General features: G+C 40.3%; 1 protein-coding gene and 1 pseudogene across 6 annotated transcripts in view; one reads left to right on the top strand and one right to left on the bottom strand.

Moving 5' to 3' along the window:
• LOC140529956 (guanylate-binding protein 7-like) overlaps positions 1-19,560 on the bottom strand; it is a 433,747-nt gene that overhangs the window by 87,885 nt on the left and 326,302 nt on the right. The gene's annotated exons all lie outside the window — the stretch shown is intronic.
• On the top strand, positions 262-9,081 carry LOC140524209 (guanylate-binding protein 2-like; annotated as a pseudogene).

A 19,560-nucleotide genomic window follows, 5' to 3' on the forward strand; every position in this document is an offset into this window, starting at 1 on the left:
GGGGAAGAGAGGGAGAGAAAGGGGGAGGAAAGAGGAAAAAAATCTAAGATATATGGAAATGATTGTAGAAAACTTAAATAAATTAATAATGATTATAACATAAAAGTCTCTGGATGTTAAAGGAACAGAAGGCTCCTATCACAGACATGGGGAGTCACAAATGATGGCAGGAGAGCAGTCTTATGGGTGCTTCATCCTGGCTCCATATTTACAAATAAAAATTTGGCATCACAGTGCTTAACTTTCCATTTGCAGGTAACAAAACACTTTCCACATGGCCTCTGATGTCCTGATGCCAGCCCCAGTGTGTCTAATTGAGAATGACAAAGGAGAACTGAGAGTGAACCACAAATCACTGGAGATTCTTTCCTCAATAAATGAGCCTGTGGTGGTGGTGGCGGCTATTGCGGGCCTGTATCGCACTGGCAAGTCCTACCTGATGAATAAGCTGGCAGGGAAAAAATCAGGTATGTGAGGTCAGTAAAGTAATGGTATGTATGCATGGGTTAGCCCTTTAGCACATTTAACATATACTTTATTCATTTTGGTGACTTCTCTTCAACAAGGAGGGATAGATCTGGAAAGTCAAGGTCTCCTTCTGACCTCTGCCTTAGACCCCTTAGGGAAATCTGGAAGACCAAAGGGAGCTTTCTTCCACTTTGCCTTAACAATACCTGACATATAAGCATGCATGTATGTTGTGTATGTATTTTACATGCATAAGTACTTATATAATAATGTGCACATGTATAAGTTGTATGTGCTGTATACTCTATGTATATAATGTAATAAATTGTACAATTGTGCATTGATGTGCATGTGTGACAGAACATATACATTATGTAATATTCATATCAAATAGAGCCTATGATAGAATATATGTACCCATTACATATCTTATGTACAAATATGCAACTTCCATGTATGAATATTTATTTATATATCCATATATACACCACTTTAAAATTTACAAAGCATTTTCCATACCTTATTCCATTAGAACCTGATAACAAAGCTGTGAGGTAGGTACTACAGGCCTTATCAACATTTTGCATATGAAGAAACTGAGTCATAAGATCCTTGCCCATAATCACAGATCAAGCAAATATTAGAGTTGAGAAGTGAACCCAGGTCTTCCCAAATGCTGGCCTTATCCCTTTTAATTTACACCACACTGACTTAGTTTCACCTTAGAAGAAAACTCAAGATACCCTTTGGAAATAGGATAACTGTGATGGTGATTTTATGTGAGCATTCTAATAAACTTTATGACAAAGACTGTGTGGTACTGAGGGAAAACCAAAAGTAGTCAAAGAATCTGGGCTTAGGACTCAATTCTCATATTTGCTAAGTAAATTGGACACATCACTTTGGCTCTCTGACTTCATCTACAAAATGGGAGAAGAAAATTGGAGGATGTCAAAAGCCCCTTCTGGCTCTAAGTCAAAGATTCAGTAACTCATGGGCTCCCTTATATGGTTTAAGACCTAGTTTACACTATTCCCTTTCACATATGCTAGAATTCAGGCAAACTGGAGAAAGAACTAATTCCCAAACTGGTTGAACCATTCATTACCTGTTTGTATGCCTTCATTGACACTATTTCCTATTCCTCCTGGCCATATTTCCACAGGTGAAAATCCTACTTAATCTTCAAAGCCCAGTTTAGGTGTGCCTCTTCCTCTCTGAAGACATCCCAGGCCCTTAAGCCAAGCAATGAAATGTCCCTCCCCTGAATTCCTATTCATATTTTTTGCTTGCCTAAGACATATTTGGTTTTTAAACGTAGTTTTCTATGCATATCTGATATCTCCTAAGAAGACAGATGTTACTGAAAGAAGAGGCCATGTCCTGTTTATCACAGTATCACTCATAGCTTCTAGGACAGTGCCCTGCAGAAAGTAAATAAATCAATGAAATGAATGAATAGATGGATGGATGGATAAATGGATGCATTAATGAGTGAAAAATGAATGAATGAAGAGGAAGTTAATAAGGGAAACCTTCCTAGGTATCTCTACTGGTCTCTGAAGTATGAGAAAATGTTCTTACTTGTGGTGAGCAGGCAACTAGTTTATCCTGTATCTCTCTTGTGGTAATTTAAAAATTAGACCTAAAATAAAGATTCTGTTTTATGTCATCTCCTCTCCTCTTCACTATGGGAGAATAGCCAATTTTCTTGCAGTGAAGGATTAACATTAAGCAGTTGTACTAATTTCCAAGACACTCATCAAGTATGAGTGCCCAGATTGCTCCATGCTTATCTCTCCAAACTTTTCTGCAGGCTTCTCCCTTGGTTCGACAGTGCAGTCTCACACCAAGGGCATCTGGATGTGGTGCATTCCTCATCCCAAGAAACCAGATCACACCCTTGTTCTCCTGGACACAGAGGGCCTGGGTGATGTGGAGAAGGTAAGAATGGAGGATACTGTTAATGACTGATTATGAAAGAGAGCATACCATGACTATTATAACTTTTAGACCTGCAAAAACCCAAGGGAGTTGAATTTTCACCTAGTATACAGGTATGCTGGTCTAGGAGCAGTCATTGGAGTGGAAAAGTATCATGCAATAAGGTCAGGAAATGTGTTCTGATTCCTAGGGTGACAACAAGAATGATATGTGGATCTTTGCCCTAGCTGTGCTACTGAGCAGCACCTTTGTCTATAACAGCATGGGCACCATCAACCAGCAGGCCATGGACCAGCTGCAGTATCCTTTCTGGGATTTGGGAGAAGAGGACAGTGGAGGAAGGGAGGAGGGAGGGGCACTACTTTCCCCTCTCTGAAGCCTGTGTTCTGTTCTTCATGTTCCAATGACGGGTATAAGAGTGTGTGTGTGTGTGTTGTGTGTATATACATAAACACATATATACATACACATATACACATATCACAGATTTTAGAGAAATTAGTCATGTTTCATGGTGAAAAAGTAATCAGTTGTCTCAGGGCCAAGGGGAAGTAAAAGTTTTCAGAGAAGTGAAGGAATTCAGGAACAAGGGCTGACGATTTTTTCTGTCATATTTCCTTAATTAATTTCCCAGCTATGTGACTGAGTTGTCAGAGCGCATCAAGAGCAAATCTGTCCCCGACACTGATGGAGTAGAAAACTCCTCAGACTTTGTGACATTCTTTCCAGATTTTGTGTGGACTCTGCGCGATTTCACCTTGGAGCTGGAAATGAATGGGGAACCCATCACCTCTGATGAGTACCTGGACATCGCATTGAAGCCTAAGAAAGGTTCCAGGCCTTGAGAGTTGGGCAGTGATGTGGGGAGTAAGGGCAGGGGGGAGGAAGAAACCTCCTGGATTTATTTTATATTCTGAATACAGACTTCTCCAGTTATGGTGCCCTGCCTATTTGAAGACAAGGAAAGTTATTCCTTTTTGGCTGAATCTAGACTATTGCCTTCAGTGGAAAACTGAACCCCTCTTTAATCTTAGGAACAAGTCCTTGCTTTTTCATCGTCATCATAATCATTACCATCAACAAGCTTTTATTAACCATCTATATTGTGCCAAGTACGGTGTGAAGCATAGGATATACAAAGAAGGGTGTGTGGGAAAACAGTCCTTGCCTTCAAGAAGCCAGTATTTTAATGGGGAAGTCAACATGCAAAGACCTAGTACTAATAAGCTTATATTGACCCAAAGATAGGTTCCTGAAAGGGGCATCACTTTACACAGCTTCTCTGAAGTCCAGGCTCTATTGTCTGTTAGAAGACTCCTCCTTCTCTTCCCTCAGGCAAACCAGAGGAAGTTAGAATGTTCAACCTACCTCGTCAGTGTATCTGCCAGTTCTTCCCCAAGAAGAAATGCTTTATCTTTGATCTACCAACACACCGAAAGAAGCTATCTCAGCTCGAAAATCTTCATGATAGTGAATTGGAAGCTGATTTTGTGGAACAAGTTGAAAGTTTCTGCTCCTATATCTTCCAGCATTCCAATGTGAAAACTCTCCAGGGAGGCATCACAGTCAATGGTCCCCGTAAGTCTTTTCTTCCTCCTATTCACTTCAACTACATTTCTTTGCCTGTCTTTAAGAGAACAATAGAGAAATATGGAAGGGAGCACCCTCCCAGGAGAGCCCCTCATAAAGATATAATCTGCTGGACTTGATAACAAAAGACCTTTATGGTTTCCTGTACATAGTCTCTCATTAACTATTACCATCATGGGCCCTCCTTGCTCCTCCTCTGTCAGAAAATCTCTAAAAGGCTAAATAAATTCCTTAAAATTTAATAAAAAATTAGAGCTAGAAAAGGCTAACCTGAAAAGTTACCCTTCCATAAACTATACCCAATCCTTCACCAATGGTCAACAGTTTAGACAATGAAATGTTTACACCTATTATTTACCATGATACATTCTGACCATGTCCAAAAGAGGGAAGACAAATGGAGTTATCTAGAGAAGGGCCAGAGTTACCCTGTTTAAGAAAGAGGCTGTACCTTTATCTATTCTATCCATCGCTTCTCATTATTACCATTTGGGACACATCTTGCTCCCATATAAAAAAAATTCCTAGAAGTTTCACAGAATCATAAAATGTTAGAGTATGAAAGGATTAATTTGAAACCTTTGAAGACATTATGTCCAAGACTTTTCCATGGTAAAAGAATTAAGATTAATTAATTAAGATGTAATGAAAAGTCAAGTGTATTACTTCGCGTGACAGGATCTCCTGATGGTTACTGACTTCTTCCATTTTTGTTTTCTCTATAGGTCTACAGAACCTGATTCTGACCTATGTTGAGGCCATCACCAGTGGAGAAATGCCCTGTATGGAAAATGCAGTGCTGGCACTGGCTCAAATAGAGAACTCAGCTGCAGTTCAGAGGGCCCTGACACACTATGAAGAGATAATGAAAAAAAGAGTCCAGTTCCCCACAGAAACCCTTCGGGAGTTGTTGGATATACATGCCACCTGTGAGAGTGAAGCCATTGCAGTCTTCATCAAAGATTCTTTCAGAGATGTGGACCAGAAATTCCAAAAGGAATTGGCGGTACTTTGGCTACTCCTATTCATGGGAAAGGAAGGGTCTACGTTAAGGAGGGCAGGTCTAGAAAGAAAAAAGAGGCTCTTCCTGAGAACAACAGCTTACTAGAGTCAAAGGTCATAATCTTCAGTCAGTCATGTGATCCTGAAAGTCCATTTACAACCTCCTTTAAGTAAAAAGTCACATGTCAAATGTTTTTTAAAAGACGATGGTTCACTATGATATGGTAATACATATATTATTAATTTTGAGACATTGAAAACTATACATGAAAGAGTGTGAAGAGTTGAGAATTGTGGTCTAAGGTAAAGATAATAAGGGAAAGGGGCTTTAGGAAATTACATACTGTCCATACTGATTTGTCCTCTTCAGATCATCTTTAAGATCTCTTAGGACAGATACATCAGGAGAACCTGTAAAATTAATTCTAGAATCAGGGCATGATGCTGCTTAGATACATAGGTGGGAGGGGGCAAGGGTTTTTTGGAGAGTTCATCTCTAGAAATTCTGGTAAGCTTCTGACATATTCTCCCAACTGTACCTTTTACACCTCGTTTCCTTTATATTGCTTATAGAGGCATCTAGAAGCCAAGCGTGGTACCTTTTTTCACCAGAACCAGGACGAGTCAACAAAACAGTGCAGAGCTTTGCTTCAGGATATTTTCAGTCCTCTGGAAGAAGCAGTGAAGAATGGGGACTTCTCCAGACCAGGGGGCTATGGTCTCTTTCTGCAGAAGACCAAGGAGTTGAAACAGAAATACTACCAGCAGCCCAGGAAGGGGATACAGGTGAACCCTCCCATTAGCAATAGATTCAGGGAGGAGGTGGGGAGGGAATTTTAGGAATCAATACCAAGCCTTGACGTGAATGAAAGTAATGCTAAACGGAATGGCCCACTGTCAAGGCCAGTGTCCTGTGATCAGCCAGACTTTTACCCCAATAGCTTTATTTCCTTTTGCTAATTCATTGTCTTCCCTTTGCCAGGCTGAGGAGATTCTGTAAGAATACTTGAAGTCCAAGGAAGACGTTGCTGATGCAATACTGCAGGCAGACCAGTTACTCTCTGCAAAGGAAAGAGATATTGAAGGTGAGAAATCCATGAACATGGTCCTAGATCATCTGGCAAGCCCTCAACAGATAACTTTAACATGACTTGGCCGTTAATATGCAGAAAGAGTTCTTTTTTGTTAACAACATCTTCCCTGTCTGTAGGCATGTATGTACTCCTGTATGTTGGAAAATGTCTTTGATCAACACCAAGAAGTTAAGTCATTTAAATTGAGATAAGAACCCAAGGCAGAATGCTGCTCTGGGAACCAGTGATCCTTCACCTCTCTTTAGTTTTCTCCAATTTTTCATTATCCTCAGTGGAGCGTGTGAAAACTCAGGCTGCAGAGGCTGCTGCAAGGCAGTTGGAGGAAATGCAAAAGAAGACCCTGGAGATTATAGAACAGAATGAAAGAAGCCACAAGGAGCATATAAACCAATTGACTCAAAAGATGGAAACAGAAAGGAAACAGTTAATAGAAGAACAGAAGAATAACCTAGCTCTGAAACTCCAGGTATGTAAATCCAGGAATTCATGTCTAAGAAGTGGTTTCTAATCTTTAAAATGGTGTATAAAAAAGATTCAAAGACTTTGGAGCATGAAGGGACTTCAGAGATAATCTAAGCCTTTCCCTCTCATGAGTCTACTCCTGACAATGATCTCCTATACATCCTTCATAGAGGAGTCAGCCAACATGCTGGGTACCTTCCTTGACTTTTCTTGAGAAGGACACTAATTGGAGTATGTGAAGTGTCTACTGGCAACTGTACTCTCTTGCCATATGATCTTTTCAAAACATTGTTCTCGGATTAATAGCATCCTTTATCCTGATTGTCTTGAGAAAATCATAATTGGCAATGTACCTACTTACATCCATCATGTGCTTCTCTCTTGCCCTGTGGCTTATCCTTAACTTTTCCAAGTTGATCAAATAATGAAAAAAATTAAATTTAGATTTCATATGCTACTGTTTCAGTCTTTCCTGCTATATGGTTATCACTCCATTTTTGTTAGAAATAAACATTTTTATTTCAGAATTGCCAATTCCTTTCCTTACATCCCTTTTCATTACTTCATCATTTTTAAATAATATTTTTATCAACAAGCTTATTTTTATTTTGCTTATTGTCTTTTTAAAATTAAAATACACTTTTTATCTCATCTTAAATTGTTTCAATTTCTCTTACAAAAGATCAAATGCCCTAATTCATAGCATATCTAATGACATGGTTTAAGTATCCTATCATTTTTGGTGAGAAATGATTGGTTTATGGACCAGGAACTCTCCCTAGAGCATCTTTGGTTTCCCTGGACCAGACTTTCCCCAGATCTTCTTAATTTTAGGCTTTTGTTAAAGAAATTCTTTGAGGTCGCTTTGGGTTTTGAATGTCATTTTCTATATCCAGGTAAAATGACGAAATTCAAGGAATATTTAATTTTCAACTACAATTATTTCCCTTCAAGATCAAAGTACATACACACATAATACATACACACATACTTTATAAACTATGTTGAATATATACACACCATATTGTTCATAAGTATATAATATATATAAAATTTTTATTAAGAAATGTATATATAATTTTCCACTGCAATTATTCCTTGTCAAAAGTAAAGTGTCCATGTATATGTGTGTGTGTGTGTATATATATGTATGTCTGTGTTTGTGTGTGTATATATGTATATATGTACATCAATGTGTGTGCATGTCAGCATATGTACTTTACTCATACTATATTTTTATGTATTATCTATATTTACATCCATATACATATATACACACTTAACTCTTGAAGGGGAAATAATTACAACAGGAAATTAAATAGTCCCTGAACTTGATTGTATGTATCTATCTATGTAAAAGGCAAACTGCAGTTGTAGGGGTTGTTTCCTGACATAGCTAAGAATTCTGGGAAAATGTGTACCATCATTTTTTCTTAAATAATTTCAATTTTCTTTCTTGATTTTTTAATATTTGTCTTTTTCATTCTGAAATTTGATAATGGTTGCTCTTGTAAACCTCCAAGTACTAAGTAAATGACAGTTAGTATGTAATATTGTAGAACTTAATTGCATGGAGGTTTTATTTGGCTTATTCTTCATGTGTCAGATAATCTTTACTTTATCCCTTGTACTTCTATGAAATTTTTTAACCACCTTCAGAGTCATTTGCCCCTGGATTTAGAACAGCCAGTCCCTCTTCCAGAAGGAGAAGGCAGGCACAAGGGGATGACATCTAGACTGTAATCTGTTCTATATCAGTTGCTCCTTCCAGAGACCACAGGCCCCATTAGCTTTTACAGGTGCTGGTGTGGATATTCAGCCTGTGTACTTCTGACTTGACTTCTCAGCTGACTGCCTTCTACTACCTCCTCACATCCTACTCTAACCCTCTGTGCCAGGCAGCTGGTGGCAGAAGCTGCCACTCTGGCCCCTCCTCCAGCCCTTTTCACTCCAGTCCATAGCCTTGGACAAACATTCCACAGGTTGTTTAGAGGCTCTGGAGATATACTTACTTGGATCAGGTGGACAGTATTCTCAGAATTCTGTGTGGTCCTTTCTGATTCTATGCTCTTAAATTCTATTTCTTTCTTTTCAGGAACAGGAACAATTACTAAAATGTGGATTCCACAATGAATCAGAGCAGCTTAAAAACCAAATCAAGGCTGTGTACAACAGACTGTTTGAATTCCAAAAAAAGAGAGGTGGCTGTATCATATCCTAAAGACTGTGGCCTTCTTCTTGTTCACCCACAACATAACTTCATGGAGAGTTCAGGATCCCTGTGATTTATGGAACACTTGTTGTGTGAGGGCTATTGAAATGCAAGGTTTATATGCTGAAGTCATGATTTACTTATTAATTTTCTGTCCAGTTGTAACCAGTACCACATTTAAAAACCTAGTGATCTTCCCTAAAGACCTAAAGATGACTTCAAAATAGGGACACAGTATGTGACTATTCTTTTGTGTTTGACTCTAATTTAAACTGTCTCTGTCAACTTTTCTCCATTTTTCTTTATTAAAGTAGGGCTGTGGGGATTTATATGCATATCTCATGTAGAACTACAGCTAGAAATAAAACAATTTCTTATGAGTAATGGTCAATTGTGAAAAAGTTTGGTCCCCAAATGAGTGTGAGAAGGGTCATTTCAAGGTGAGAGAATGATGGCTGGGAAGGGGTTGGTTACCTATCCACTCTAATTCTTATTGTGATGTTGGTTGTGGGGTAGGAGGAGGAGCTCAGACCCAGACACTATCTCTATCTGGCCCCATCCTGTCATGGTCATTCCCACCTCCTCCAGTCCTGTGGATCTCACTTTACCCATTGATGGGAATAAGGAGAGGAGGGGGGCCAAGAGGCAGTATTCTACTCACTCACCAAACTTCCTTCTTCCATAAAATGGACATAGGAAGAGCTGGGAGAGTAGCTCTTCTTATGTCCAGTGTGGTCTGGATTCACTTATTCATCCTTCTTTGAGGGGAACTATCACAATGTGCACAAATAGAAGCTCTTTTATTCATCCTGAGCCCCTTGTTAGTACTCCCAGCAATTAAGAGAAGGCTATTTCTCTCTCTACCTCAGTGATTCTTAACCTTTTGTACATCATGGATTCCTTTGACAATCTGGTAAAAACCTAGGGACTCCTCAGAATAATGCTTTTAAATGTATAAATATGCATATATGCACATACATTATATTTTATAAAACCAAACAAACTCTACCTTTGATGCTATTTCAGAGACCTGAGGCAAGTCATATTACTTCCCTAGACCTCACTTTTCTCATGTGTAAAAGAGAGGGTTCAACAATACGGCTTTTGATGTCCCTCATGTTTCTGAGAGTCTGTGTATTGGACAGGAATATATAAATATAAATGGGCATATATATACATTTACATATATTCACATGCATACATACATAAAAGATGTTTGTAAATATGTGCATATTCAAGAAGATTTTGCTGTTTCTCAGTCATCTCAGTCATATTGGACTCTTCAAAAGCCCCATTTGGGGTTTTCTTGGGAAAAATATTATAGTAGTTTCTCATCTCCTTCTCCACCTCATTTTCAGATGAAGAAAATGAGGCAAACAGGGTCAAGTGAGTTGACCCGAGTCTCACAGCTAGTAAGTGCCTGAGACCAGATGTGACCTCAGAAAAATGAGGGTAAATGGTAGCCGATAAAAAGTGTTGACGTGTTAACCTTTCTTTAATGCCAGCAGTCAGGGACACTCCAGTGACCCAGTGGAGTGACCTAGGTCATCTACCTGAAGGATTTGCAATGTGAGACCCTGGGTTCTTTATTTATCCTGGAAGGTATAAAGTATGTTTAGGTGGCTTTTGTGGTTGGCAATAGAAAATGCTTCTGTTGAAGCCCTCACATCTGGGGAATATTTAGGCACCTTCCTCATTTCTCCAACACTATACTCACACATCTGCTTTAGTCTCCCATTCTAGACTCAGGGAGTTAGAAACAGCAAGAATTTCTATAAAAGCATTTTGAAAATACATAGAAGTAAGAGAGGAGACGAGAAGGAAGAGAAAGTAAGGGAAGAGGTGAGAGAAAGAGGAAACTTGTGAGCACATTAATGAACAGTTTGTTTTGAAGTCTCCTGAAAAAGGTAAGGGTTATTTCCAAGGTTTCTCTTCCTTTCCTTGCCTCATTTCCCAGGACCTTGGAAGTTTGTCTCAGAATTAAAACCTGGTGAAAAGGGACAAGGAGGCAGATTGAATAATACACATTTGTTTGGCATTGATTCATACAAACAGCTTCCTCTGGCCTTAGCTACTTTATAAAAAGTCTGACACTGGCCCCTGGCTTTGTGTTCTGGAGACACTGCAACTCATGCCCCTTAAGGCAGTGAGAATTGCTGAGCGGGCTGGCCCATTCCACAGGTGCCATGTCTCAGAAGACAGAGCAAGACAAGCTTAAAGGAAAAAGAATGCAGCCATGATAGGAAGACCTGGCTTCTGACCCTAGACCTATTCCTTCTAGTTGTGGGATCTAGGCTAAATCCTTTTACCTCTATGACCTACAGTTTTCTCATCAGCAAAAGTAGAGATGAAATGATATGGGTGTAAAGGCACAGGAAACAACCACATGGTGTTTGGGGGTCTCCTACAGATGTGGAATCAATGATCCTCAGTCTAGTGGTGGAGTAACAACACTGGAACTGGATTTCAAGCATGCAGGGCCTGGTCCTCTGTCACCTAAGCAAACTTAGTGGCAGAGGCATTTGTTCTTACTGAGAGAAGATTGAATCTATAAAGTTTGCAAAGGCCCTGAGTCTACCTCAGCCTGGAATTGTACTGCTCAGTAACAGGGCAGTGTGAGTTCTCAGAATACTTGGGTGTGTGGGAGAGGGGGAAGAAAAGGAGCTGCCATTATCAGCCTGGAGACGGGTACAGAGGGAGTGCAACACATCCTCTTTACCACCAGTGCTGAATGAACCTCTCTGAGGATGGCACTGCCCCTTCCTAGGTGGATCCTGGGCCATGAGTTGCAGGGTCTGCCCTTGTTCTGGGTTCCCTTGGACTCTGTGTGCTCACTAATGATCAGGAGGGTGCTAGGAGAAAGTTAGGAGGATTGCCAGATATCAGCCCCAAGTAAAGGTTAGATTCTACATTGAGAAATTGCTGGTATAGTACGAGTTGTTGTTGAGTCCAAACCAGTACTCTGTCCACTATGCCACCTACTGCCCCAAATAAAATTAGAAACTGGTTTTATAAAAACCCAGTGAAATATATACAGTTAGCTATTCTGATGAAAAAGGAGAAAAAAAACACTTGTATAAAAAGTGAAAAAGGAAAACTCTCCATAATTCTAGAAGAGAAAAATAAAAATTGCAAGTAAAAATTATGCTGTTATAGCAAGGAAAACTGAAAACTTAGAGGGAATAGGTGGATACTTACAAAAATATGAAATACCATAATTAAAAAATCAAGAAACTATTTATATAACCTATGATCAGAAGAAAAAATTATCAAAGAAATAAAAATCTAGGAACAGCTTTATTTACAAATGAATTCTATGAAAAATTCAAAGAATAATTAATTCTGATGCTACTTAAGCTGTTTTCAGAACCAAGAAGGCCCTTCTGTAATCTCTTTGCACGATATTATTTTGTATGACATTATTGGTACTATATATGGGAACTCCACTACCATGGACAGCTCCTTTTCTCTGCCCCCATGAATTCATGACTCAGAAAAGGATAGGGGTGACAGAGCTGCTATTTATACCTGTCCACATTAGAATTCCCTGGTATTGATGTGGTCGTGTCTTGTATTTTTCTCAGACCCTTTCTTGCCCTGGGACACAGGCTTTCTCTAGTTTCTGGAGTTCCCATAACCCTCTCTCATTATTCTGTGCTAGGCTGGTCAAATGACTCACTGAGATATTTTTTCTGAATTTCCCCACAAGGGGGATTGGTCTGGTACATTTTCTAGATCTGTTTGGAGGAGTCTGTGGAGGGACCTCACCTCACTGCTTCCTATCACTCTATCACCTTGGTTCTGCCTCTGACCATAGGAGTTCTCCATCTTACTTGGGATAAAAATCTTGCATTTACTTTGTTTCCCCTCCATCCTTAAGATAAGGGGCTATCTTTGGTTTTCTACTTGTATCCCCAGTGCTTAGCACTTAGTAGGCACTTAATGCTTCATTCATTCAAAGACTACAGAGAGTACCAGAGAGATAAGGCCTGAGAAAAGGTCATTGGATTTGTTGAGTGTGAGATCATTGACCACTTTGGAGTTTTAGTTGAATGATGAGGCCAGTAGCCAGAACATAGAGAGTTAAGAAAAGAATGAGAGGAAAGGAAGTGGAGGCGTTCCTGCTGGAAGACCTCCTCAGATCTTGTGCAGCACAGAACCCTGCCTCCATGGTGCACTCTGTTGGCTTGTATGGCTGTGTGTCATGGTCATGGAAGCTTCTGTGGCCTAAAATGCTGACCAACATTGGCTGACTCTCAAGGCCTAAGCAAATCTGGAATCAGGATCTCCATGACGCTGAAAGGAGGGGAGGGGAAATGGGTGTGGTGTTGCATTTTGTGATGAGACCCAACAATGAGGGCCATGGGACAGGGGTGCTGAGTGAGTTCTGGGTAAGTGCCAGTTGACGGATTTTTGTTTTGTGTGTTTTTACCTTTTTTGGTGTCTGGGTGTCCTAGACCATGTAGAAAGTAGAAGTTACTTTATTTTTGATACATAGTGTCTGTGGTGGACCAGTTTCAGAGATTGTGTGGAAATCAGAAAAAATGTTTATTCCTCTCCCTGCTTTGTCATCTAACCTTATAATTTCCTTCAAGACCTAGTTGATTAAGAATTTTTTCCTGTCCACAATTGTGAAAAATAAAACTCTCAGTTTACTATAAATTCTTTTATGGTATCACTTCAATTATATTTAGATCATGGATCCATTTTAAAATAGTTGTAGTATGGATTCAGACTTAGTATGTAGTATGTAGAATAGATTCAGACTCGTCTCCATGCATCACCAAATTATTTAGTTTTCACTATAGATTTTCTTGAATAACAAATTCTTTTCCCATTGTTTCCTCCCTTTTTACATAGATTCATCTTTCAGAGACTTCACAGGTCATCTAGACCAACTCTCTCAGAAGATTCAGAAACAGAGCAGTTAGGTGACTCTTGTAAAGTCTCAGTGATAGCTGATGGCAGAGCCCAGACTTGGATTCAGGTCCTTGGTGTCCAAACCCAGTACTCTTTCCATTGCTGTCCCTCATCTAGTGGAGCTCTCCCCTACTTGTGATAGGAAGCCTTTTGCTAAGTATACTGTCTAAGAGATCCCTGGCCAGAACTGGGTTCTCCTAGATAATTAACACTTGGAACAAAGAGAATGAAGGTTGCCCCTTTCCTGATCTTCCACTTCATCTTGTCTATCAGGGTTGGGAAAGCTGCTGGAGACCTATGTGAAGACAATCTCTACTGGAGACATTCCCTGCCTGCAGAATGTAGTGTTGGCATTGGCTCAGACTGAGAACTCAGCTGCTGTGCGAAAAGCTACCAACCATTATGTAGAACAGATGACCCTAAGGGTGGACTTCCCCACAGAAACCCTCCCAGACCTGCTAAACTTATATACAGACTGCAAGAAAGAAGCCATCTCTGTTTTCATGAAGCATACATTCAAGGATGACACATACAAGTTCCATGGGAAACTAGTGGTATATTCTTCCAGCTACTTATCCTCCCTCTTACCTCTCTTTTCTAAGTGAAGCTTATAAACTGGTCAAAACCTTCTCACTTTTTTTACCTTTGCTCCCTATCCCCAATTCATAGGAGATGAGCGTGTTTGCTCTAGAAAGTTAGAGGCATGAAGACCTAAATCTCACTTGTCGTGAAAAGATGCTCCTTCCTTGTGACACACTGATACCAATGACTTCCTAGAAAACAAAATACCACCCCTTCACATAATTGCTGAATAGATGGAGTCATGCTCTCTCAGATCATACTGCAGTTTTTCTCAAGCTCACAGACACATTCATGTCTACACACCTTCCCACCAACCCCTTTGGATTCCTTCTAGCAGCATCTCCTGCCAGTCCAAACATCTGCTCAGTCTTATGAAGCCTGGTAGCATTCACTTGGCCCACACCAAAGGAAGAATCAGTATTGTAGGCTTTCAGGATCATTTGATGTAATAACCTCCTTTAGAGAGTGAGGAATTTGAGCCCCAAAGAGGAGAGGTGACTTGTCCATGGAAACCTAAATAAAGAGTAGTAGATCTGAATCCAGAGCCCAAGTATCTCAGCTCCCAAACTAGAATTTTAAGTTGTATTCTACCACACTATACGTTTTTTTCAGAAAAACACAAGCAGGTAGCCCTTCTCTCAAGAGTTTCTTTAAAATCTCATTTCCTCCACAGTAAAAGGAGCAGTTTGGTAGCCTTTGAGGCATCATGGTAATCATTATCTCTTATTATTGTTACTGCTACATGCTTCATTTTCCCTGATTGTCCTTCCCTCCATCTCACTGGCAGGAAATCTTAGAACCTTAGAAAGATGATTTCATATGCTAAAATGAGGAAGAATCAATCAAATATTTTCAAACTAAGCTTGAGCACCTGTCACAGACATTAATGGAAGCCACTTCTCAAAGAACCTTCTCTGTGACAGGGAGTTTCCAGCTCTATAGGAAAGAAAGAGAAAAAATTTTGAACAATTTCCATCAAGTTCCCGAGAAAGGGATAAAGGTGAGGAAAGACTTGGAGGCTAGCAGTGGTAAAACTGCAAGGAGGGCTCCATTGATCCCACTGGGTATGTGAGCATTGTCTTTCTCCAAACAATAACCACCCAAGAGGAGAAGGTCTAGACACTGCTGACTTTTTAGTTCACATCTCAATTGAAAGTCCTTGACAGAAATCTTTTGTTCCTGCCTAGAGAACATGCTGTGGAATTTAGGTAGGTGGGCATATGAGGTTCATAATAGGCCAGGTCTAATACAGGTTCATATAGTACCTCAGGTTCAAACTTGGAATGAAATGAGATGCTCATAGCTGTGCATCCTTGTGCATTGGCCTTTTGGTACTCATTGACAAGCAGTCACATCAATGGCCTCTGTGTTTAATCTCATGTCCCAAAAATGTTGTCAGTACCTTTTACGAAAAGGAATATTCTAGCCTATATAGGAGATATTTCCCCTGCCACAGAGGGTTTACCCTTCTCAGCCTCTAACTCAGTCTGGGGAAAATTATGTGTCTGACTTATTTGTTTGTCCAGGCAGATGAGGTCCTCCAAAAGTTTCTACAGTCACAGGCAATGACAGAAGAAGCCATCCTGCAGACAGATCAAGCTCTTACTAAACAAGAGAAGGCCTTGGAAGGTATAGGGAGCTGGGGTCAGATGGTTTAGTTATGGAGAAGATTTGATGGGTCTGCAACAAAATTCTCCCTAAGCGCCTTAGTGTGACAAGAAGATTTTCCTGAAATACTTGAGATTCCTTCTTCTCTACCATTCCAGACCTTGCTGAATTTGTAAACAGCAACTGTGACCACAACCAACAGGCCAGAGAAGCTGCTCCCCCAGATTTCCTCAACTTTGCTTCTCTTGGTCTAATAAAGAAAAAAGAAATTTAGGAATTCCCTGTCTCTTTCTAATAGACAGTAGGTTCTGAGTTTGGACATCCAATGACTTCCCTATTACTTCCAGGATCATATATAAACTCTACCATTGAACATTTAGAGCCATTCAAAAATTGACCCTTTCCTACCTTACTGCCCTCTATACATTCTGTTTCAGCCACACCGATTACTTTCACTTCCTCAGACACAAGCCATCTCTGATCTCCAGGCCTTTCCCCTAGTTGTCTGATTCCATCAATGCTCTGCCCCCTACTTCCTACTGATGCTAACATCCCACTTTCTTCAAAAGGCCTTTCCTGTCCCTTCAGCTTTTAATGCTGCTTTCCTCATTCATATTGAGTTCCATTAACTGTCTATAGTTCTTGCATCTGAATAACAAGGTGAATGTTGTTTCTTTCCTTAGAATGACAGTTCCTTGAGGGCAGAAATTGTTTTTAACCTCTTTTTTTTTTTTTTTTTGGTCTCTCAGCTGCTTAGCACACTGCCTGGCTCCTAGTAAGCACTTAATAAATGCTTGTTGACTAACTGACAAGAGATGAAAAGTAGCCTCGCCTGATTTAATCTTCTGTGTTTTCTGTTCAATCAAACAGTTGAACAGGTGGAAAGAAAAGCAGCTGAAAAGCAAAAGAAGTGGTTAGAACAACAACAAATGGAAATGCAGCAGAAGATGGAAGCTCAGCAGACGTTATGAAGAAAGCATCAAACAATTGGAAGAGAAGATGGAGGAAGATCCAAATCCTGAGAGAAGAGGAAATGATTCTGGATCATAAGCTAAAGGTACACCGAGATAGGGATCAGTGGCTGTGCTTAGGAAGAAACATCACCACCATGGCAGGAAAAGGATGGGCAGATGCACAGGGATGGGAAATTTGCCTTCATGTGCGTTAGCAGGGTGGAGAGCAAAGGACCCTGGGCTTTTCATCAGAAGATCTAGGTTTGAGGCCTTTTCTCCTCCTCCTCATCAGTGTTATCACTTGTAATACAGGATCAATCACATCTGCCTCACTGAGTGCACAGAACTGTTGGGCAGTTCAAATGATTTTTGCGTCACTCATAGAGCATCTCCCCACCCCAAGTTCTCACAATGAGCTGCCCCAGCAAGTCTATTCCAAGTTCAAATTATTCTACAGATTCTGTGTTTTTCTAGTGAACCAGAAGACACACTTAGTTCAAAGCAAAGACCTAAAGCTCAAAGCTTTTCTACTGTATCCCTTTTATACAAGGCAGACAACTTAACATACAGTTGTCAGTCTGAACATCATCCCTCAGTGGTTTTTCTCTCATAGGATATCCATGAGATCTGAGCCTCTGATCCTCAGTTGCAATGGGCTTTTTCTCTCAAGAAGGAGATTCCAGAACCCAGAAACCAAGCTCTTTGCAAACAAGATCCAGGGCCTTCTCAACTAACTTGTACGTTCAGACTTAAGGCTATTTCTGAATTTTAACTATTCAGCAATCTCTGGCATTATCTCTGCCAGGATCCTGTCTGCCTTGAGGTCAGTAAGTTCTGACTTTCATTGCTAAACTTGTCATAGATAGCATCTGATAAGGCATACCCTTTCTAAAAATTGTAGATGACTAAGTTCAAGGCCCCGCAGTGTGTTGATCCCCAAATCCTTGGCTCTTTCCTACAAATATAAGAGGGAGTGAGCTGGCCCTGTGACCTCACTGATGGAAGTAACTGCAGTGAGAAGATTTCCTCTACCAGTACAATCAGCACCACCCTGTAGGGATTGTCCTAGAGAAGTCCCAGGGTCTCTGAGGAAACTAAATGACTTGTCCTGGGTCACACAGTCAGGATGTGTCAGACATAGGATTTGCATCCAGGTCTTCCTGACTCTAAGGCCATGCTGCCTCATACAAATGACATGAGGCTAAGAAAGACACAAGAGCAAATGTGCGCCCAGGGGAGAAGACCATAGGTTCTATACCAGTCACATTCCTGGCCCTTTGGACATAATTATGGTAGGAAAAAGTTTCCATGGCATCTATTTTTTTTAAAAAGACTTAAAAATCACAAAGTGCTATGATCATTTCATGACCTGTAATTAGTCATTCCAACTCAATTGTACGTAGCAGGAAATCCCAAAGGGATTAATACAGGATTGGATCTATCTCCCCTCCATCTGCTTCTAAGTGAACCCTCTTAATTCTCATCAAAGCCTCTTTGTCCTCAACAAAGACCCTAAAAAAAATTCAAACTGTCTGTGGAAACATTTGTAATCATAAGAAGCATGGACAGTCCAAGTTAATTCCAGAGTCCCCTGGGGCTTGGGGGCTGCTGTCATGATGCCAAGTATCCCAGGTTGAGTCAATTGTACCCTCCTACCTGAGCCCACAACTGCTGGGTCCTGGAGCAAGAGCATATGCAGTGACTGACCAGGTTCCCTTAAGACCATTTTCAATTAGTCCCTATTCAAATTCCTACCCATGGGATAGCTTAGGGCCTGTCTAAGCTCCTGGAATTTAGCCAGAGTCATACCAAGCTAGTAATACAGACAACAGATACTGATTCACATTTGTTTCAGTGTTGATCAGAGGGTCAAGTCACTTTGAAGCTGATTTAGGCCCAACGTGAGTCACTCTATATAGCATTTATGATCTTTTTTAAAAAAAACAAAACATGTGGACACATGGACCACTCAATTATGAATTGAGAATACTGCTGGAGAGGCTAGCATTTTACATATCACATTAAGGTTTACAAAACAAACAATATCTCATTTTCATCTTCACAACAATCTGAAGAGTTAGGTGCTATTATGGGTTAAGGAACATGACTCCAGTCTTAGCCAGTGAGTATCAGAGGCAGGATTCAAACTCAGGTCTTCCTGACTCCAAGTCTAGCACTGTACCACCTACCTCAACCCCTTTAGAACCATGGTTCCAACCCAACTGGCCTTGTGTTCAGCTGTTACAAATTTCACAATTGGCCCTGAGATCTTGCTTCTTCAGCAGTAATGAGTCATTCATTACAGAGAAGGTCTAAATTTGAAATTGTTTTTCTCAGTGCCCTGGAATGTCTGCTGAAGAGAAATCCTCTGTGCCCTTTTACCCTCTTCTAATCTACTTAGGGCTCACACCTTATGCAGAAGCAATACAAAGAGTTGCCTGGTTCTTGGTGGAATGGAAACTAACCATTGGGCAATGCTGATGTGCTTTTGTCTGCTCTTAGAAACAATAGAAACTGATGTAGGAGGGATTTCATGAGAAAGCTAAAAAGATGAGAAGAGAGACAGAGAAAGTACTAAAAGAGATTAAGGGTACTGAGAGTAAAAAGTCCTCCTGTTGGCCTGTAATATTAGATGTTGCTGGCACTGCACTGATGGTCAAGTTACATGGTGCAAGAAAATTCATGGGTGCAGGGCTATCCGTATTAGGCAAATCAATGGAATAGC

This window comes from Notamacropus eugenii, chromosome 2 (assembly GCF_028372415.1).
Source record: "Notamacropus eugenii isolate mMacEug1 chromosome 2, mMacEug1.pri_v2, whole genome shotgun sequence".
Classification (NCBI taxonomy): Eukaryota; Metazoa; Chordata; class Mammalia; order Diprotodontia; family Macropodidae; genus Notamacropus; species Notamacropus eugenii.